General features: G+C 47.9%; 1 protein-coding gene across 1 annotated transcript in view; it reads right to left on the reverse strand.

The window, feature by feature from the left end:
* The window catches only part of COA4 (cytochrome c oxidase assembly factor 4 homolog), a 73,961-nt gene extending 50,904 nt beyond the window's left edge, over positions 1-23,057 (reverse strand). The window contains exon 1 of the mRNA XM_069640128.1: positions 22,961-23,057. The gene's annotated coding sequence lies outside the window, so the exon portion shown is untranslated. The remainder of the gene's footprint in view (positions 1-22,960) is intronic.
* Positions 23,058-23,602: the final 545 nt, after the last annotated feature.

The raw sequence follows: 23,602 nt of genomic DNA on the forward strand, positions 1-23,602 counted from the left end.
ACTTTCCCAAAGTTTTCCTTAAACAGAATATTTGTATATTTTGCTAGCTCAATCCCCAGATAGTATGTAAATTCCATTCTCCAAGGAAAGCACAAGCCATCATCGAAACTGCAGGATCCGTTGGTTAGTGGAAATCTGGGTTTCATGGCATTTATATGGAGACCCAAATAGTTCCCAAACTCATGTATTTATTACCAAATCTGAATAACATATCTGCGTGTAAGTACAAAAGTAGCGTTTTCTCCCCTCGCTAGAAATTGCTGAATTTCGCCTAACGTAGTACGGCTGCCCCTTAATACTCCCTCTCAAGCTCCTTCAGTCTATTTTCCTACTTTTCCAAATTTTTCCTAATAGTTCGAAGCACACCCGCCTCCTTGGAAATGCACATTCCCTGAACGTAGCATTGATATGTTTCCCATACTATCGACGGGGATTCCATAGAGTTCTCATCAGCTTCAAAGAACCTGAATTTCTAGTTGAATATCCAGTCTGAAAAAATTGCATCTGCCAGGGCTTCGGGTTCAAATCGCCATCTCCTTTCTGGCGTGTGATCAGAAGGTTATCTAACTTAATTATACCATGGGAGCAATACGATAATGTATGTGAAGGAATAGAGCCCTGCTTAACCCACCCAATCAGATTATCAGAGATAAGAAAGTATTCGATCTGTGACATGAACTGCTGCTATGTAAAAGGTGAAATCATTCACTGGTGGGTGCAGAATTCTCCATACATCAGCAAATTCATAAAGCTTACACAACTGTAGTATTTCATGGAAGGTGAACGGAGGACAGAATAGAAGTCTGCTAAATTAATATCCATCACTATGTTTAAGTCTGACACGCCCAAATAATCAGGGTATCAGGCCATTTCTTGAGCCAGCTACCAACCCACTGAGACTAATCAGGAGCCTCTATGTTCGGTGCATAACTGTTTACAAATGTTATTTTGCAACCCGCAATATCTCCAGCCACAATAAATGGCTGCCCTTCTAAGAATGTATTATTAGCACCACGGGCAGGCACAGCAGCCAATCAGGTTGCTGGGAACGCAGGCTGAACCTCACGTTATAAGCCCACGTTCCGAGCAACCTTGAAGCTGCCCACGTGGCAATTTTTCCTTGCACTGCCATCCCTCACTTCTCTCCCCACCCCTTCCACTGCCACTTAACCAAACAGTCTGTGCCGCCACTACTCAAGTCCATCGGCCAGCATGAAAATGGAATAGAGGCTCCCATTGAAGCCTTGCTTCCATTTCCACGGCACGCATGTTAGGTTAGTATTCCTTTGAAAGGACAGGTTGTGCGCTTGATAACGAAATCTTGAAATCCAATTTACAAGCATGCAAATATTGGAACATATTGGAGTGGGGAAACAAGAGACATTATTTCATATTTGTTACCAGTGGCCATTTAAAACTCTGAGCAAGAGCACATTATTAAAGCAACTTATTTATTGAGCATGTCCCACAATTTGTGCATCTGTGATAAATGGGCTTGGATAATGGCAGGCAACAATAACCAGCATTGTCACCTGGTGCTGAAAAAAAAACGTAATTATTAAAAAAAAAAAACTGTCATTTAGCTGTGCCAGCAAACCGCTATTGGAATGTAAAAGAAATCAAGGCAAACCGCTTTGTATAGTCAACTAAGACTGTCAGCAGGAAATTAAGATTGGATAAGCAGGAGCCAAAGAGAGCTCCTGGGGGGGGGGGGGGGAGAGGGGATCCAACGTTAGCCAGTGGCAAGAAGCTGCCATCGGAGACAAGGAGCTAATACACAGCGTTCCACAAATCCAACTTTCACATAAGATGTAACATCATTGATAACTCCTAAGGCTTTAAATGTTGTATGGATGTGTCCTAATGTTTATTTATAGATTGTCCCAAATACACACAGTTAAATTCACATAGGTAGGTTCGTTTGGCATTAGTTAGTTCTAGGAGCCAAAAGTAGCACTCAGTAGCAGTTGGTGTCAAGCTAACCAGGCTCTCCTAGGCTACAAGCAGAACGTCAATAGCTTTTGGCTCCCCTCAATTTCAAACCCTTTTGCACTATACCGGATTGTGTAGAATACCATTGCAGAGTATGTGTTTTGAATTATGGTGTTGCATACGTATTTTTCTACTCTAATGGCTTTTGAATATTTATACTAATAATTTGTAGAGGGGGCTAGAGAGCCAAACAAGATGGCCACATTCTAGTGAGCTCCCACACGGCCTAAAATAAATCCTGCCTAATCCTTGACAATCCGGATCTCCTTCGCCTCGACAAGAGCATTTCCACCCTGTCAGAAGGCTCCTCTACCGAGAAGTGGAAAACCGGAGGCAAATCGCACGATCCCAGTGCGAAAACGCAGCCTTCCAGACCTGAGATCGCGGGAGACGAGTGGGCCCGCCAGAAGCCAGGAAGCACAGTGACAAACCCAGCCAGTGAACTGAGCGGGAGTGCCGAGACTGCGGACCCCTACGGTGGATACGCAGGCTGACGCCGCGGGCAGCTCCCAGACAGCAGCGTGCCTGAAGCAGCCGCTCCCACCCCCCCCCATCAGCATGCGACATCAAGGGCGCCAGCGCGCCACTGGCAGGCGACCCAAAGGGAGGAATCTGCAGCCGCGGAGGACATAGCCAGCACCGCCGCCTCCTCGCCAGCATCTGGAGTACGTTGGGCAAGTCAGAGGCCGGCACCACTCCTGCAACCTCCCCCCTCACCCCTGAGACCAGATCCGAAACACGCGGTGGTGGAGCCCGGATCACGGAGCCACGTCACTGGAGCCGCGGACCCGAAGCCGTGTCTGACAACTCCACCTGCATCCAAAGGACCCGAGAGAGCGGCCTGCGGACGGCACCCGCTGAATAATCAGGTACGGGGCGTGTGAGGGGGGGCAGTCAATCCCAGCCAAAGGTCTACCATTCTGAGCCCTCCCCCCGCGTCCTCCGAGCACCACAACCCGGATGTGCTGGGTGCGCGCTGGGACCTCCACCCCTGCTCTATCCAGCTCGATCAAAGGCACACACAGACCTCACCCCCCCTGGCCAGAACAACGGGTGACTAACCCCCGCGGACCGGCACCTGGAGGCAGACCCGGCCGCAAACAAGTCCTTCAAAACGGCCCTTCCTCCCGAGGCACCCAATCCATGTGACCCCCCCCACAGACTTGGCGACCTGGTGAGCCCGCTCAGCCAGCCCCAGTCTCCGAGCACCATCTTCGAGCGCACGACTGGAGAAGGCAGAGTGTTCCTACAATCCTAAGCTATTCCCTCCGAAATTCCCCCCCATTGACTCTGAAAACTACGACCACCCCCCCAGGAGGGCAATAAATAGTGATCTTCCCCCCTGGCACCTCAGCCACAGCATCAGTCAACTTGAACCTCTCCTCCCAGCTATAGAGGAGAAGCAGCCCTCACTACACACCAGCAGAGCCCGAAGGAGCAGGTCACGCGTGTCCCTGGTTCCAGAGGCAGCAAGACCGCCAGATCACCAAACACTGCAGCAGTGAGTCCATATATACTTCAGCAGAAAACGTTAAAAACCAAAACCAAGCTACACAAGCAAGCTCCACTGACGCATCAGACAGCAGGGTGACCACCACACCCTCCACAACATAAATCACGCTTACCCGAGGGGTAACAACTACTACGTTGCCGCCGCAGATCAGAACTAAAACCACCGCCACAACACAACAGGCTCAATGGGGAAGACAGATAGATCGCAAAGGAAACTGAATTTCGAGGCAGGCACCACCCCCAATACTACAAGAGGATCAAGAAACCCCCTCCGCCAGTGAACCCCAAATGGAAGAAACATCAGCGTCCACCGACATTAAGGCCCTTCTCCTAGAGCTGAAAGCTGGCATAGGGTGTCTAAATAGTAAAAATGGACGGCCTTGCTTCAAAGGTGGATCTCCTCCAGCACCGATTAGACACTCACTCCGAGAGGCTCAATGAGGTGGAACGTGTGTCCAGCCTAGACGATGGCACAACAAACAGAGACAAGACTCACCCAGCTAGAATCCCAAATGAAAACAACTACCGCCAGGTGTGAAGCCTTAGAAGGCCGTTTCCGTAGGAATAACATCAGGATAGCCAGAGTGTGCCACTCTTTTCGGTCGTGAAGCACTCTCCCCCCGCTTTATCGTAGAAAGAGCGCACAGGATCCCCTCCACTAAACCCATCCCGGGAGGGCCCCCAGGCCAATAATTGCCAAAGTACTAAACTACAAGGACCGTGACTCCATCCTCCTCCTGGCCAGAGAGAAGGTGGAAATACACCATGAAGGGAGCAGAATCCACTTTTTCCCAGACTTCTCGCCAACAGTTCAATCCCAGAGAAGATCCTTTAGATCCATCCGGCAGAGGCTCAAAGATAACCAGATCACATATTCAATGATGTTCCCAGCTCGTCTCCGGATCCAACATGGAGGAAAGGTCCACTTTTTCCAATCTCCAGAAGAAGCTAACGAGTTCATAGACCGGGCGGGTTGCTCCAGACATAACCCCAATCAAGCGCGCCCGCAGATGCAGAGGGACAGAAGCAGAAACACTCCATAAACCAAATCAAAGTCAATGGCATCTACACTAAGCAGGAAAAACTTATATCATGTCCCGGAGAAAATCGCTGAAGATAGCCACCCCAAGGCCGTGCACCATGGGAAGCCGCTAGGGCCCCTTGCTTAGCAAGGTCAACGGGAAGCCCTGAACGCCCCTTACACAGCACTTGTTTGTTTCATAGTTTATTGTTATGGGGAGGGATTGCAACCGACAACCTGGAGACCCCAGGAACCGTCTCCTGCAACAGTTCACTTACAGGCCAGTTGGGGGTTGCCCGTGGAAAAAGTTCACCAAGGGTAGAGGGAAAGATCTGCGCCACCCACCCGACACCTCCTGCCGACTCGCCGTCTCTCACCTCACCACCAGTAATACTGCACCGACCAGCCAGAGCCTCGCAAACAGCAACCAAACCGTTGAATCAAGGTAATCTTCGACAACACTGACTGACAATGGCCAAACAAAAGCCAACATATCCCTTACCCCGCTCCATTCAAAGTCGCAACCTGGAACATAAGGGGGGGTAACATCCCATCCAAAACATGGAAAATCCTACAGTATTTGAGAAGACAGGAGGTCGACATGGCTATAATCCAAGAAACGCATCTAATCCCCGGAAAAGACCACATATGGGCCAAGTCTTGGGGCTGCCACAGATACTTCTCATCATATTCGTCCTACTCCAGAGGCGTCGCAATCTTAATCCACAAAAAGACCAACTTCCGCTTAATCAACACAGCCAAAGACTCCAAAGGCAGAGCCATTTTGGTGAGCGGCATCATAGCAGGGAAGAAGGTAACCTTTGTGAACTCCTCCGCACCCAATGTGGACGGCCCCAACAATTTTGGCTGGGTACTATCTCATCTCTCCACCCAAGACTCGTCCACAATAATATGGGGAGGTGATATGAGCACGGTCCTCGACCCGATCAGAGATAGATCACGAACCGTACCACAACCCAAATCTAAAGCCAGCCTTCAAATTGCGGAAATCTACAGAGCATTTGACCTAAAGGATGCATGGAGAGTGGCTAACTGAGAACTGCAAGACTACACATTCCACTCGGCGGTGCACAACACGAGTTCTAGAATCGACTACCTATTCAGCTCAGTCAATGGTCCACTGAAGAGCAGTCCTCGTCAAATCCTTCCAAGGACTCTCTCTGACCACTCTCCAATAACCCTCAACCTCAACTCCTGCCACCCCAGATCCATGCTACAACGCTGGCGCTTCAAAACTGGCTCCATGCAAGACGAGGTATTCGCTACCGAACTGAGAGAAGAGATTAACACATTAGAGGCCAACATAGGCTCTGTCCCCTCCGCCAGCACGATCTGGGAAACACTGAAGTGCTTCACAAGGGGAGTCTGTCAAGCCAAGGAAAACGGCATCCTCATACTCATCAGACGGGAGCTGGCAACCAGTGAAGATCTCCTTAAAAACCTTGAGCGCCAATGCGCGAGTTCAGACGACCCGAGGATAAAGGCCGCCCCGAGAGAGGAACTGCAGAAATTCAACACCACGGCAGAACGAGAAATAAAATTCCTGAACCGCGGCAGCCAAATCAGACAGTACGACGAGGGACAAAAACCCGGTGCCCTTCTAGCAAATTTAATAAAAGCTGACCGCAAGCTGACTCCAATCGAAGGTATTCGCAACACGCATGGAGTGCTAATACACACAGACGAAGTAATGGCGGAGGAATTTAAACTCTTCTACCAAGACCTCTACAGTACCAAACACAATGGAAACTCAAACACTCCGCTAGAGTACCTTGAAGACACAGAGTTATATTGGGTCGAAAGTCCTCTACGAGAGCCACTCAACAAACTAGTCACACAAGAAGAGATCATCGAGGCCATTAAGACTCTTCCAAGCTCCAAAGCCCCCGGCCCAGACGGCCTAACTGGGGAATTCTATAAAGCATTTGCGAGTACCCTAGCCCCTGTCCTGGCAGCAGTATACGAGGAAGCTCTGGAAAAGGGAGCCCTCCCCCAGTCCACCTGAGAAGCCAATGTTGTCCTCTTGCATAAACACAACAAGCCTCCAGAGAAATGCGCAACCTACCGTCCCATTTCCCTACTCAACCTCGACAATAAAATACTAGTGAAAGTACTCACGAACCGGTTGATGCCACCGATGCCTGCCCTGGTAGTCGCAGACCAGGCAGGGTTCATACCCGGCCGCAACACGACCTTTGGAATCAGGAGGCTATTCGGCGTCATGGAGGCATTAGACCCATCCCAGCAAGCAATCGCAGTCCTACTCGACGCCGAGAAAGCATTTGATTCGGTTGAGTGGCCATTCCTGTTCACAGTACTCACCAGAATGGGACTAGGAGCACGCTTCATTAAACTGGTATCCCTCCTATATACCAAACCACAAGCCAACATCATAGTGGGATCAGCAAAGTCAGCTACCATCGACTTGCAACGTGGTACCAGGCAAGGCTGCCCTTTATCGGCTTTATCATTTGCCCCGGTAATGGAACCACTTGCCTCTAACCTTCGGGAACAACGACAACACAGGGGACTCATCATAGGGCCACATAAGCTCATCATCTCCCTGTACGCAGACGACATTGTGTTGTTCATACGCGACCCCGCAGACAACCTGAACCCGGTCATGAGAGAGGTGATCAAATTTGGAGCAGCCTACGGGCTGAAAATCAACCAGTCAAAATCCATAGTGTTCCCCCTGACCCCGGCGACTAAACCATTTGCGGACGACTTCCAGCTTACGTGGAAAGCATCCAAAGTTCGGTACCTGGGAATACAAATGTCACTAAATCATCAGGAAGTGTTCCATGACAACCATGAGGAAGTCGCCAAGTAATTGCAGGAGAAAGTGGCTCGTTGGAAGACCCTGCCTCTAACCCTCTGGGGAAGAGCCTCCCTAGTTAAGATGGTGATCCTACCGAAGCTCCTATACTTATTTACCAACATTCCCATATTACTACCACAACCCTTCCTGAAGAGATTGAAAAGCATGGTCCTCGATCTATTATGGGCGGGCAAACCGGCCACAGTGGCACATTCAACACTAACTCTCCCAGTGACAAGCGGAGGTGTAGCCCTTCCGGACCTAGAGAAATACTTCTGGGTGGCTCAGGCACAATTCCTTAGCCACTGGTACTCGACACAGACATTCAGACCTCACGTGCAGGTGGAACGGGCCCTGGCGTCGCCCGACCTACTGGCCGCGGTCATCTTTGGCCGGATCCCTGTCCCCAACAACACCATGAATGTAGTACTATCGACGTACAAAATCTGGAAGAAACTCGCTCAAAAATATGAGGTACAAACGAGGTACTCACCCCTCCTCCCAGTCAACTTCATACCAGGAATTCCGCTGACGTCGGAAAGGGTTTTCCATCAATGGCTGGAAAAGCTTCATATAAACACCTTAGGAGACCTCTTCACCGAGGACAGCTTCCTAACTCCAGAGCAGGCGAAATTGAGAGGCGGCACCACCGCGCTTGACACTTTCATTTATTTCAGAACCCGCTACACATTTCAAGCACTCCTACCAAACTTCCCACGTCAACCTCCGATCTGGCAACTTCTAGACAGCGTAATACAAACGCAGGGAGAAGGAAGGCTGGTCTCACAAATATACAGAACCATCATCACCGACACGGCCCCCGACAACTCCCGAGCAAGAACCAGATGGGAAAAGTCCCCAATTATATCCATCTCAGAAGAAGACTGGTCTTTCATCCTAAAACAAACGCAAAAAATTGCGCTCAATACACGCCTCAAATTAATCCATTTCAACTTCCTTCACCAAACCTATCATACACCAGCAAAGGCGAACAAACACCACCCTGAATCACCCTCAAGATGCAAAAGATGTGGGACAGCATCAGCCGACTTTGTCCACCTCGCATGGGACTGTCCCAAACTGACTTTGTTCTGGAACCAGGTCCTAGAGACAACTGGTGCAATCATCGGAGAAGCCGTTCAACCCACCCACACGGCGGCCCTACTGGGAATGACAAGAATGCTATAGGCACCAATAAGGAAACTGGTAGGTCTACTGTTAACACTCGCCCGTAGGAGAGTGGCCATGGCCTGGAGCCGAGGCCCTCTCCCCACAGTCTCCTCTTGGCGTAAAGACATCCTACTGCCAGGATGTCGAAACAGACTACATCAAACTACTACCTCGCCACGCCCGTCCACCAGACAGCTGGGGCCCGCTGATACTGTTCCTGATGAAGGAGGCCGAAGAAGCCCCGTCCTCCCCAGCTAGCACTCAATAAACAATGACCGCGCTTTCGCTAACAACTGAGCCCAGCACCCCACATCACTCGGAGACGAGGAACTGGCTCGATGCAGAGAGTATACCAGCGAAGAGATTGACCTCTATGGCGGAGGGGGGCGGGGGGGTCGGCAGCAGGGGGGGGAGGAACGGGAATGGTGCAAAGTTAATTCCACCCTAATGTGGGCGAGTAGTTGTATTGTGTTACAAAAAAAACAAAAAAAACTAAAATAAAGGTTTTTTTAAAAAAATACTAATAATTTGTAGAACAGCATTTCTGTTTAAACAAGTATGACATTTAAAAAAGGAACTGCAGATCGAGATTACCCAATGATAACTTCTCATCACCAGTACATCATAAGAAGACCAACTATGAGCAAGTTGTCAACAGTGAGAAAATTGCACACATCATCAGTGTCTATAATTAAGAATGTTATGCTACAGCTGGGTTTTAAGAAATAAAGAAGCAAAGAAATGTTGCCACAATGTTTAGACATTGCCAGGGTTTTAAGAAGTAGAGCAATGTGGTTTCTACATGTTAAGAATTTGCAGATTTGCAGTCTCTAATCCCAAAATAGACAGGCCACCACGCCTGGAGGCGCTGGATAGTTTCAATCACTCATGTTTATTTTGGACATACTTTCATAAAAACATATCCATAACAGGTTATCAAAAATCACATATGGCTAAACAATGAGATCAAATTGATCCGATCTAAAACTCAAAAGTGCACAGTGTTCGCCTGTTAAAGGACTGATCGTCTTTAGCTATTCAATCTTCCTTCAGCTCTTCAATCATATGTAGGTATGTGGTTAGTACTCTCCGACTCTCTATTATATAACAGTACAATGTTTATTTACCCATGTTCGATTCTCAGATCATTGACCACAAAGTTAAATCATTCAAATTGTGCTAAATGGCAAGCAATGTTATGAAATATATGCATTGAAAAAGCTTAAGAGGGGCAGTTCAATATGACAGTTTACCTTCAACCTATCACTAGAATGTATTCTGCGTGCAATTCCTTTGCAATAGGAGGTCTACCAGCAGCTTTTATCATGGTCGCCCTCCTATACCATGCACTGAATATTTTGCCACTGCATACGTTCTAACTTAGTCATCCATGCGTCTACGTAAAAACATTGCATCAATAATACACCTGATGTTCCACTGGATACATCTTTAAAAACCACCTTTTTTGTTTTATGTATGCTGGACATAGAACAAGGAAATGCTCCTCATTTTCAGTGTACATATCACAATGGAGACACGTATCCAACAATGCATTGTCTAACTTGTTTAAGCGATATGCAAGAGGCCATATTCCCAATCTAAATTTCTTATGGAAGGACTGGTAAAACGTTAATTCGTCACCAGGTTTTTGTTGTTGTTGCTGGGTTTCTTGCTGCCGATTTGTGGCCGAAAAATAAATAAATAAATAAAATACAGAAAAATGTGGGGAGGAGTGTTGGGTAAAGGGATATAATATAAGGGATTGAGGGGGGGTCGGGAATAGGTAGTAAATAACTGGGAAGCGGGAATCTCCAAATAAAAAAAGAAAACGCAATGTTTTTTCGCCCAAAAAACTCCTGGAGATAGAATGGAATGGCAGAGAACCATAAGGACTGCATAGCCTTGGGTTTCATACTATCTAAATATTTTTCATAGCCTTCACGCGGTTTATTCTCCCAATATTTCAATAGCATGTCTGACAAATACCTTTTCAAGAAAAGACTGTTCCCTTTTTTTTTGGCAAGGTACTTATGATGATGCAGGACCTGGATGTAAAGGTCACAGGAATGAAGAAGCTCAAAAGTCTGCCACTTATAATGTATTCATTTATGCTACCTTAACCTTTTTACGGGATTGATTTTCAGTGTATTTTTGTTTTTATTTAGTATTTTTTAAGTGTCATATGCCAAAGCAATGTACAAAACATTGCATCACAGTTAAAAATTATCAGAATAAGCCCTATATTAGCGAAACTTTACAACACATTTGCTCACAAAGGTAGAGTGACTCCTTTGATGTCAGAATCCAAAGATATTGTACTAAGCAAACCTAATAAGGACCTGACGATAGATATGTAGATCAGACGATATGTGGATGCTACCTCCGAATAGCGCTGCTGAACCTAGACGCTAATATATACACAGGAGTCCTGGCAGCACGTTTGGCACCCCTCTTCCCAGGGTTGGTGGGAACAGATCAGGCTGGCTTTATAAGAGGTAAGCACACATGGGACAACACTAGAAGGGTGTCCCATCTGATAGAGAAGGCCGAGCGCCCGTCGGTGTCTGCAGTTCTAATCACGCTCGAAGCGGAGAAGGCATTCGACTGAGTCGAATGTCTATTCCTAATGGAAACACTTACGGTCATGGCGGTGGGGCCGAGATTCGTACAAATGATAAAGGCTGCCTACAATAACCCCACGGTTTTTAGACTCGCAGGTGGGTGTGGGCACATGGCCAAGGAAGGCCAGCCAGAGTGGGAAAGAGGGAGCAGTGGTCCCCACGAGAACATACTGGCGTTGAGGCAGAGGTCGTTTGCAGCACACCATGACTGAATAGCGGACAGACAGTCGGATATGAGCGAGGAGGGGGAGGAGGCGGCGGCGGCTGATGTTAGCCTGAAGGATAATTGCGTGTCATTTGCATAACACTGAAAATTTGATGTGAAAGTGGCAATCACACATTCTAAGCCAGCCATATAGACGTTGAGGAACCAGGGGGGTAGGTTAGATCCCTTGGGAATCCCACAGGCTGAGAGAGCGGTAGTCGAAAGCAGGGGTGGACTGGCAACCAAAAGAGGCCCTGGAAATAATTTTCAAAGCGGCCCCATATTACACATTTTCAGCAAGCTCAACACTTTTCCTATGGGAAAATGCCACACAAAAGAGGCCCAGGGTGCAGAGGCCTACCAGGAAATCTCCAGTGTTCCCTATAGGCCAGTCCGCCCCTGGCATGCACATGCATATGGGTCACTGTCAACGGTGTGGCTGGCATGCACAGCTGTGGCTCTGCATGTGGGGACACCTGGCGGGCACGGGCAGGGCCTTACTAGTGTGGGCCCTGCCCTGCCCATTTCTCTTCTGCTACGCAGACCCATGCCAGGTTCTTGCCGCAATGTTTGAGCCTCGAGGCAAGGTCATCAGTTCTGCAATGATTTGGCCTGCCTTCTACAATAGGAAGGAGGTACTTGGGCTGTATTTTCTGTGCTTAGACAGTCAAACTGTTACATTTGCCTCCTTAGAAAACAATGATAAGAAGGAGGATCTCTCTCAGAACGAGTAGGAGTTTCAGCTGTATCTTCTTGACACGGTGGGGAGCAGCAGTGAGTGGGGCAGCAGATGGTGGCGAGCCGTCACCATGACATGAATGATTGGACCCCGAGCCCCTGGCACGTCTTTTTTTTTTAGTTTTTTTTTTTTTTACAAGGGTAAATATGTCAGAAAACCCTACATGAAGAGATGAAGCTGCCTTTTTAAAGAGGATGATGCCTTTCTCTATTACGAGAGGTTGTATAACACTCGGCAGAAGACTCTGGCCTCGTTCAGCGAACTGTCCAGAGTGTGAGAGGATGGGTGCACATGTGAGTGACATCATAAGGGCTGTCATTGGCAGTGAAAGGTGAGCTCCCCCGCTTGGTTCCTTTTGGGGACCTCAGGGCCCTCTATGAACGTCTCCGGCCTTGTTTGTGACCCCGGAAACAAGCGACTGAAAGGAAAACCCTGAAGGGGGCGAGTGGCCGTCAGAAGTCAAACGAAAGGTGGTTGACCATACTTGATAAGAACTGGGGCATTTGGGGTTTCTCGCTTTCGGTGTTTAAAGGGGGAAGAGGCGTGATAGAGTTTTTCAAACTCAAGAGAACATACATGAAGCCAAACTCTTCTGCCATGAATTCTCTGTAGCTTTCTAGACTGCTCAAATGAACCACAATAAATAAGAGGCTACAAAAGAAAACAAAGGCAGATATTGTCCTGCGCACTTCCAAAATCCCATATACGCGTATTAATGAACACCAAATGTTTAATGTGTATTTGCCATATTTGCTTCGCAATTTATTGCAAGAATTCCACAACACACAGTTACAGTCAATTAGTGGACCACCTATAGGCGTGGTCTTTTTGCGGCAGTGACAAGACCTCCCTGTAAAGTACAGACACCAGGGAAACTCGTGAGGGTTAATTCGCATTTTACAGACATGGATGCCCCCTGCATTTCAATGGTTGGACTCAGCCTTTATTCCTTCTGATTAAATGAGTGTTGTGTGACGGCTCTTGCCAAGGGTGAGCCCTTCAGAAACAGACTGGTTTGACCGGTGACTAGCGCGAACTAACTCCACAGAAATTACAATGTGTAAGTGCTGCCCAGCATTGCGCTGGCTCTGCCACAGCCCTGCAAGCCACACAGGCGCTGCCAGTCACGTAACTGGCTCCGCCCACAGGACTCGAATGACAAGTGGCCGGGGCATCACATTCCTACTGCGTGCGCCTCATTCTCCCCCAACCCTACCAACCTTGCTGGTACCCTTGCCTCCCTGGAGCTCTTCCGAGTGCCCAATAGGGCCGGCTGGAATAGGTGCGCTAAATTGATGCGGGACCGGGTTAATCTTGTTGGGGATTTTATTGATAAATGGGCCTCTTCCGTGGATGATGGGATGCCAATCAGATGGGGCAGGCACCAGGGTGGTGGGTGCTTGCAAAGCAGATGGGACACTGCTGGCTGTTTCAAATGGGCACGTGAGGGGTGAGGGTAGTGCCGGTAGTTGTGCTCACCAAACTGGCTGGTTGCAGAGCAAATGGGATCTTCTTGCTTCCACGGGGCACACGCGGATCTGACCTGTGCTCCTTAGGCCGGTGGCGTGCAGGGGGCGAGCCCGCGAGGCAGTGGCTGCGCTCATGTTGCTGTTCTCGGTGCCAGGGCCCCAGCCTAGTCCAGCAGCTCCTTGATGCACCAGCAGCAGAGCAGGAAGTAGAGGGTCTCCTTCAAGGACTGCAGCAGCGGGTAGCCAAGTTTCATGCCCTGGGCGCTGCCGTGAACACTTTCCTATTCTTATAGCGCTCCCTGTTGCAGCTTCAAGTCGCTATACATAACAGACGTGTCTAATGATCCACTCATTGAAAACGATAGCAGGGCCACTGCTGTTCAACAATCCTGTAACAAACATGTTGCGCGCAGTCCCCAGCAACATTTACCCGGCAGGCTATCTTCCAGTCTTACCTTGGGTGTGTGCAGGAATTTCCTGCACTACCCCCCCCTGTAGATGCCCCCCACCTCTTCTCCCGGGTCTGATGTAAGCAGACTCTGTTTCTGAGCCCCTCAGCAGTCGCAGCCCTCTTTAGTACAGGGGTGATGCGATTTGCTTAATGAAATGTATCCTTCCACTCAAAAAGAGGCCCTACAGGCCTAAGGCCTACCAGGGAGGGACAAAGTGGGCTCCAGCCCTGGTAGAAAGAAAGGTTCGAGTTCCACCTGGGATGGGCAGTCGGAGAGAAAGAAGTTTAACCATGCCAGAGCTTGACCTGTGATTCACAGTGTGTCACAGACTTGCATGTCAAAGGCAGAGGAGAGTTCAAGGAGAATGAGGACAAAAGGGAGTGTTAGTGTTAAACAGGAGGACCTGGAAAACGGGGCGTGGAGAAATAATCTTCGAATTAAGGGAGTACCATCTTCAATCCCGGACCAGGCCATGGGTGAATACATCGACAAAGTCTTCCAGATGCTCCTATGGCATGATGATAAAGCCACACTGCTTTTCGACCGCACCCATAGACTGCGGGAAGGAGGCCCTCCTCTGACCCTCCCCTCCCCCCTTAGATATGATCGCGCAAGTTAATTTCTTTTTTGGCAAGCAAGGCTTCAAAGCTGCTGCCCGGGTGCAAACTGAAATCATTTTCCAACAGTCCTCCCTCCAGATATACCAAGACCCGGCTGTTGCCACATAACAGAAGTGGAGAGCCCTCAGGCCGCTGACCACCATCGTACAAGTTAAGAAAATCTGCTACAGATGGATCTTCCCAGCAACGTTTCAATTTACAGTAGAGGGCACTATGCAAACAATGCGCTCGCTGGAAGAAGCAGAAGATCTACGGGAGGGAGGAGGTGGTCAGTCCTGGAGCAAACACGGAATCAGACCCCCACCTCCCCCCGTGACATTCCACACTACCGAAAGGAGAAGACCCTAAATCTCTGTGCACCCTATGGTCAACTGAGAAGACCTGAAGCCCTTCCAAAGTGCAAATGACCTCTGGTCCAGGTCCAGCGGGCGCTGTTCAGAAGGCACTCGCATGGTTGACCAATCTTAGGAAATTTCAGGAGACCAGCGACCTGGACCCCCATGGCCTTAGCCAGACCACGAGAGGGGGCAATCGCTTGTTGGCCACTGGGGCGGACTTCACAAGTTAGTTATTGCACTGTTTGCATTGGTATCCAGTAGTAGTATCCCCATACATATGGTTGCCAGGAAAAGGTTGTGTGGACATTATATATGGTGACCATATATATAGGGTCAATGGGAAACGGGGGCTGCAGGGGTGTCCCCCGCATGTTTAATGTAATAATGTCCCTGCAAAAAACTTTTTTGGGAGACTTTTGCAGGGACATTATTACATGGACTGTTCAGTTTGGGTACTTCGCTTTCAAAAACCGGCTGCACCAGTGGCGCAAAAAGAATAGAGTTTGATGGCACTCGACACCCACCTCTCCCCCTAACCTCGGAGGATGATTCAGGGTCACCACCAACACCCCTCCCTCACCAAAAGCTGGGCTTTGTGACGCTCAATGTAAAGGGCCTGAACGTGCCGTCCAAGCAGAAGTCCATCCTGCAGAGACTGGCGGACCTGGATTGTTCCGTTGCCTTTCTTCAGGAGACCCACAAGACTTTGCTAGAATGTAGAATAGGCACTTCCTGAAGCAATGTATGGAATCCAGTGGCTTGAAGAAGGTGGGTGGGAGGCATCCCATTTATTGAACTAGTCTCTCAGCAAGGCATGGGAAGCAGATATCTGCGGGTAATGGGTACGTTATACGGGCAACTATACACTCTCATATCAGTATATGCCCCGAACGAGAAACAAGAGACATTTCTGCAAAAACTGGTGTCCGAGATGCCCCCCTTATAGAAGGGCTAATAGTCATAGGTGGGGAATTTAATGGGGTATCGGACCTTAATGTGGACAAATCACACCTGCCGACTTCAAGATCGCGTTGGGGATACTGCACCCGTTTAAAGCACTTGGGGTTGTAGACATTTGGAGGTTGTCACATGCAGGGGAACAGGACCATTTGTACCGCACCTCATCCCGTATTGCCTAGATGCTTGCTACCCCACAATTGGTATCTATTGGGCTATGCGCCAGTCTTGCTAACAAGCCAAATCCATGACCCAGCCTCCACCCTCCCCCCTCCAGGCCATTTCGCAGGCCATTAGGAATTACTTCCAGGAAAATGAGGAGCAGCCCACGTTGGCAGCTACGGTGTGGGATGCAATGAAAGCAGTCATCAGGGAGGGAACTAATAGCCCATGGGGCAGTCTATCATAAGCGGCACTTGGGTGTTGAAATCCAATTGCAGAGCAAGGTCGTAGAGGCAGAACGCAAACATAAACAGGGATGGTCCCAGAGGGGACACAGAGCGCTCCAGGTCACCTGTAACAAACTAGAATCACATCTTGCGATAGAAACAGCCCAGGCCCTAATTGCAACACAACAGGGGTATTATGCCAAAGGTATTCAAGCAAACAGGTTCCTGGTCAGGAAGCTTGCAAAAACAAAGCAACAAAATATAATACTGGGACTAAGGGAGGCTAAGGGGGTGGTGCAATACTCGGAGGACAGCAAGCTACATTTGGCGGAAACCATGTTGCCCGTGACCTGATCCTTAACGGAACAAAGACCATACACAGCAGAATGTACCCTCCCCCACCTTAAAGACATGGATAGAGGCGGACCTTCCCATTGCACTAGAGGAGGTAGATGCAGTGATTAAATCCCTGAAAGCGAGAGCTCCTGGCCCCGATGGCTTAGTTTATAAAACCTTCCGGGTACAGCTGCTGAAACCCCCACTAAACCGTTTAACTCCTTTCATCAATCCAGACAGGTGAGGAATACAACACTGTCCTCCTTTTAGAGCCTGGTAAAGACCCCAGAGACTGTGCTTCCTACAGGCCAATCTCGTTAAATATTGATGCGAATATTTACTTCAAGGTTCTGGCCAATAGGTTGGCGGCGATTCTGCCCAAAGTAATTGATGCGGATCAGACCGGTTATATTCTAGGAAGAACCACAGAAGAAAATATCCTCCAGGCCTTAAACTTGGTGGAAATAGCAACAATGGATTGCTGTAAAATAGCTCTCCTAGCGTTAGACGCTACTAAAGCTTTTGATAAAGTTGACTGCGCCTTCATGAAGCTGACCCTGGAGGAGTTTCGTTTTGGGCCAACTTTTCAATAAATGGTCCTGGCCAACTATCACTCCCTCAAGACATCCCTACGGGTGAACCAAAGACAATCAGGTGCTATACAGCTTACGTGCAGAACGAGACAGGGGTGCCCCTTTCCCTGCTCATTTTTGCTCTAGCAATGGAACCATTTGCTAAACGAGTCAGAGATAACCAGGGAATTGAAGGAGTAACGGTGGGCCAGAATATGTATACGCTGTCTTTATACGCAGACGCCATGATGTTAACCCTCACAAATGTTCAGTTCTACCAGCGGCAATCCCTGATAGGACTGGAAGCCTTCAAGTGTTCTGCCGGATTCACGATTAACTATCTATGAGAAACCTGAGGGCATCCTCCCATCTACGCCCCTAGGATCTTCCTCTCAGGTGGCATGGGAAAGGCAGTCGATTTTGGATCCTGACCCTGGGGGTGGATATGTGAGAGGACCACAGGTGAGACAGGATACCCCGCCCTTTTCCCTATGAGCACCTTGGCCTAAAAACTACACACAAGCACCAATGGACCACCGATGGAAATAGATAGCAAGGGAGTAGGTGACTGCTAATTTACAGCACCAGTACCAGAGAGGGAGACTAGACACACCCGTCCCACTACACTAAATTTAACTACAACATAGCCGGAAACGCGCAACGCCGTCACTCATAACTATTAGATGGACAAGAAAGAAAAGTGGAAATTATGGGTTACATGTCTTTCCATCGAAAGATGTTGCAACGAATTGCCATACATAAAGTGGAAAGTGTTTATACATCAAAACCCTTTCATCACAAAGTTTCGTTATATACACACTTTACATTTTTTGAATGGTAAGTCGCTGAAACATGCATAATGTTGTAACATTACAGGGAGCAGTACTGAAGTCGAGTACAAAAAGTAACAATCTAATCCAGCACTGGACAGCTCCCTCTAAATTGTGTAGTGTCAGCGAGTGCACTTGACACTTTTATTGTATTTTTTTATGGGGGGGGGGGTTCCCTCCATCCCCCCAATAAAATAAAGGTCCCCGGTCCAGAAATTGCTCGCTAATACTACACAAGTTAGAGGGAGCTGTCCAGTGCTGAAGTACATTGTAACTGTATTGAATCAATTTCAGCACTGGACAGCTCCCTTTTAAATTGTTTAGTGTTTATTTTTGTTATGGGGGAAGGGGGGTCAGAACCCCCAAACCCGTTTTCAAAATTGAACCCTTTCCCCCACCAGAACATTCCTACGTCTTTGTTTTAAGTTATATTTAAAAGTTTAAAATTGTTTGAAAAAAGCATTTTAATGTATGTTTGAGTTGGAAATTCAATGAATGTTCATTTCGATGGAAAAGCATTTCAATAAATAAATTTTGATGGAAAAAGAGTCTATGATTTTTTTCGGGATGAAAAAGTACACCAAATGATGCCTACCTACAGGACAACTGGATACACATAAGATCTGTAAGGATTAGGATATGTAACCCACCAACCCTATGCTCAAATCTCTGCATACCTAACTCACCTGAAACCCCACACAACTATCTTCTCGCTCAGCAAACCGCACGCACTTCACCAAACCGCAACAACAAACAAACCGCACACGAGGTCTCGCATCGGTCTGATATTTACACCAAAGCTCAGCGCATGGTGAAAACCGAACTGAAGCCGCCAAAAGCACGCCACTTCTTTCACTTTCCTACTCCCTCTTCACCCGACTAACCCACCCCGCCTTCTTGTTTACAGATCCGCCTGAGCCCTGGGGACCAATTCCGTTGGTGACGGTGCATGGTATACATACCTTTAACAGGAGCATTAATCCTACCCTCCCCCTTCCTTCATAGGGTATTGCCAGTCCTTATCTCTTCCACATTCACACAGTACTTTCACACAGTCACACACATTCACACAATTTAAGACCTTAAAGAAGGGGAAGAGGCGACTAGGAGTAATGCACACTTCTTATCAGTTTCACCACTTTAGTACTGAGACGATGAAGATGCCTATAAAAAGGTTCAGGCATGCCTTGTTAATTGTTGTAATGAGGGTCAGGCAAAATCCCTGCAGCCTATTGAGAGGCTACAGGTGGTTAAAAGCAGACCCACACAGCAAAGCAGGGAGAACCTGCCTGGAGAGAAGGTGGCAGAGGTGCGGCGAAGAGCAGGCCGGAGCGGGAACGGCAGAGAGGACTCTGTGTGTTACCAGGGGAAGAAGTAGGTACTGCGACCTGAGCGGTCCGCGAGAGGACCAAACCCCAACTCATGAGGGTGTTATGTAATCCCAGCTGGAGCTCAGGAACACAGACAACTCCTAAATGCCGCGGGACACTGCCCGAGGGTTTTCCGAAAGTGAGCACTGCAACTCCTGACACCTACCCAGGAGCGGGGAGCTGAACGAAGAACAGTACTAGGCAGAGCAGCTCCAGTGAGTATGAGAGAGAGAATACTTGTACCTGGGTGCTCTGGGAGAATGCAAAATATTTTATGGTTACGTGCAAGCAAAAAGCGCATAACGGAATCCAAAAAGGAAGAAATAAAGGAATTGTGAATACATTATCAAGTGATGTTGAAGCCAATATTGAATACCGAAAAGATATGAAAATCAAGCGAAATTGTAGAACAAGTGGAAAACAAATACGTGCTATGTTGAAAGGAGTGAATGTGTTACAAGCAACAAGAAACAAAGTGAAGATGCTATGAACTGAATAAAAAGCATGTGTAAGAGGCAAGTTGTTGAACTCAGAGGGGCAAAGTGATTGCAAGGTGGAAGACAGACACCAACAAACAAATTGAATGCAAGTTGTGGCAAAGCCAAAAGACTGCCAATGTTCAAGTGGTGATTAAAGCCATAAACTGCCAGAGAGAAAGAAACCACAGCAGATGTTGAGTGCTAACACTGGTGGTAGGCAGAAAACCAGTGTTAATCAAGAAGGCCTAAAGAGTAGCACTAAGTGGCAATGGTTATCAGTTGCATGACCTGTAATGGGTGGACCATGTGGTCTGACATCTGCGCCTATACCGAGTAGCCCCAACCTGAGAAAAAGCCAAAAAGAGCCTAAAGAAAAAAGGCTCTGTGATGTAAATACTGAAGTGGGAGGGAATTTGTTTTAGTACAAGTCAAAAGGAGTACTAGTGGAAGTTGACAACATTAGTGAAAAACGAAGTGACTTGAACCATTTGGAACTGTATTGAGCTTGGGGGAATGGAACCCAGAGATATCCTGGAACTGCAGTGACTTGGGTGAAGAGACCCCTGAGAGATCTTGAATTGTTTTACACTTGGGCCAGACTTCCGCTGCTCCTTGGCTTTGTGTCATCCCGGCTGGCGCAGAAGCATCGGCCCAAACTCCTTTCCTCCACGAAAACAACAGTAAGGGTATGGGACTGGGCAAGGAAGCAGAGAGGTATCCCAGAAAGATGGGGCCTACGTCCCTCAATATTTCACAACTCGGACGTCACCCCGGGCCTTCGGCCATCAGAATTCAAGCGTTGGTCACAAAGGGGGCCTACGCCACAATTCACAACTGGCTGGAGAATGGATCGCCCCCAACCTTCATAGAGTGCAAGAACAGGTTTGCCCTTACGGAGGCAGCACAATATAGATATGCCCAGATCAGGCACTGGTTAGTCCATCCCTTGATTCAACAGGGGGCAACCCGGGAACTGGGGGGCCATTGAATACGCCCTACTAGACAACCCTCAGGGAGGGACCATATCCACAATATATTAAGCTCCTGCAGGTAGATATGTGGTTGCTCCAGCCCAGTTATATGACGCAGTGGGAGTCAGACCTCAGCTGCCCTATAGAAAAGCAGACATGGGTGGACATTTGGTCACAAAATTCCTGTTCCTCAAAATGCGTGGCCAATAAGGAATCTGCCGTTAAGCTGACATGCCACTGGTACTATCCCCCAACCAAATTATATACTATTAAGACCTCACTAGACCCATCCTGTTGGAGGAAGTGCGACGCAAGCAGGACTTATTTTCATATGTGGTGGGATTGCCCGCGGGTACAGACTTTTGGGGGGGAAAGGTGGCATCTACAATAGAGGAGATAATTTGGATTCAACTCCTGATGGAACCAGGTGTAATGCTACTTGGGGTCCCAGTTTCAGAAGTATACCCAAGATCGGGAGTAAGGGCCAAACTGATCACTCACCTCCTGTTGGCGGCAAGAATTACAGTAGCACGCACCCGGAAGACCCCCAGAGGGCCCTATTATTGCCCAGTAGTGGACCAAAATCTGGGACATCCTAATAGCAGAAAAAGTCACAACAGCCAAAGAACGGTTACTGCACCGATTCACTGAGGTCTGGACTCCCATCTTGGAATATGGACTGGATTTTCCCGCACAGGTATACAAGCCACGACAAGTGGCGCAGTTCCTCCAAGGCAATTAATGACAATGGGGCTCGCTGAGGTTGCAGGAGGCAAGAGGGGGGGGGGTAGGACAATAAGAGGGAGGGATGGGGTTATTGGGGTGGAGTTATTATGAAGCATCAAGCACGGCGCTCTCCGACTGCCTAATGAGTAAGCGGCAGTAATATGTCTTTGTTTTTTCATATATACCGAACTTAAATAAAAGGTGGTAAACATATATGGAATTACACCCTTGAAAAAACCCCGAGATACGTGTTGGTGTACAACTAATTGGAAAGAATTAATTGAATTTTTCTCATATTTCATATAGGGTTTTGAGTCTCTTTGAATAAAACAAGATTGAATACGGAATAGAATAAGGTAACTGGAGAAGGAAATAACCATAGAAGATTGAATCCGTAAACCAGCTACAATGGGGGAGTGTTATAAATTAAGTTAAATTAATACTAATGAGATCATTGAAGTACTTTTAGTTGCGACTTGAAAAGCATGTGCACATATATAGAGCTCTCAGGTTTTCCCATACCATGCCCGAGTAGGACATGCAGTTTTATTTTTTGCATGTTGGAGATTATACTTTGCATTGCACATTACTTCAAAACTACAAGACCCAGAATGCAAAGCAAAAAAAGGCTGGATGACCTGTTCCCACACACCCCGGTTAAACGTAATAAATCAGTTTCCATAGAAAGAGTCAGCATTCACAGTTGTCTAATGGCATTCGCAGAGCAGTCAGCGTGCCCTATGTCAAGCAACTAGGCAAGTATTTCCCATCCAGTGCTGTTGCATTGAGGGTCTTCTGATGTTCGATTTATAAATGAAAAGTGCAAAACTACGAGTCCCAGAATGCAAAGAAAAAACCATTGACTGGGCTACATTTGCCTAACGTGGGCGTAACAAATATGACAACTTTTGAACTTAACAAATAAAACACATACATAAGAAGCCAAACCAACCAGACATTAGAGATTGCCAACCACAGGTGGCAAAAGGAGTGACAAGTCGTGCCATAAGGGGCGGAACCTGTGATGTGTGGGCGGGGCTTGAAGTCGGGGTTTTTGGAGTAAAAGTGATTACCCTTATGACGGGGTGGCCTGCTGGGATCCTAGGGAAATGAAAAACCCCAAAGGACTGTCGGTTCACAAGACAGGTCGCACGTACAAATTCAGAAGCAGAGCACAGGAAGAACAAAATCCAAGCGGGGGGGGGGGGGGGGGGTAAACAACACTGCGTGGAGCAGAATAATAACCGAATTGCTGATTTCCAAGGGCAAACTACAGTTCCCAAGGCAGAAAATAATATAAAGCAGTGCTCTAACGGGAACAAGTATTCACCGTGGGGAATACAGCATACCTGTCTACTTTCCGAGTTTATCCCGAGAACTGCGAGTTTTTGCGCTCTTCTCCGGGGAAAAGTGTGGAGTCCCTGGGACTTCCGGCCCTTTGAGTAACTCTGCCCACAGTTTGATGTGATTGGCTACTATCTTGTAGCCAATCACATCGAGGCATGGGCAGACGAGCCACTTCTTCTGTAATATTTGGTATCCCCTGGTCTTGGCTGCCTTCGGCTTATCGCTGATTGGCTGCATTAAGCCTGAGCAGCAGCCCCTCTTCCGAGCTGTCACAGACATAAGCAGCAGAGCACCGCACGAGCGGCATTAAAACTCGAGGCTGTCTTTGAGGAAGCCGCTGATATAAAGGTTCTCTCAGAATAATAAACAGTGATTAATCTATACCCACAACGGAACGAATCTCGGCATTACATGAACTTTAACTTGTCGTTAAAATACGAGGCTTCCACTGAAGCCATTAATGGCTCCTTTACAGTTCATGAAACGAGCTGCCCTTTGTGGTAATAACAAGACAGTTACATCTTATGAAAAGCCTCCCTATATTATCTTGTAAGTGGAGTATTCAGTATTGCAAGATGTGGTGAGCTCTCAACCATTTGTGTTGCAAAGGCGGGTGAAATCACCCGATTTTGTTTTTGGTGGGT

The sequence above is a fragment of the Ambystoma mexicanum genome, chromosome 7q (assembly GCF_040938575.1).
Source record: "Ambystoma mexicanum isolate Mex_15411 chromosome 7q, UKY_AmexF1_1, whole genome shotgun sequence".
Classification (NCBI taxonomy): Eukaryota; Metazoa; Chordata; class Amphibia; order Caudata; family Ambystomatidae; genus Ambystoma; species Ambystoma mexicanum.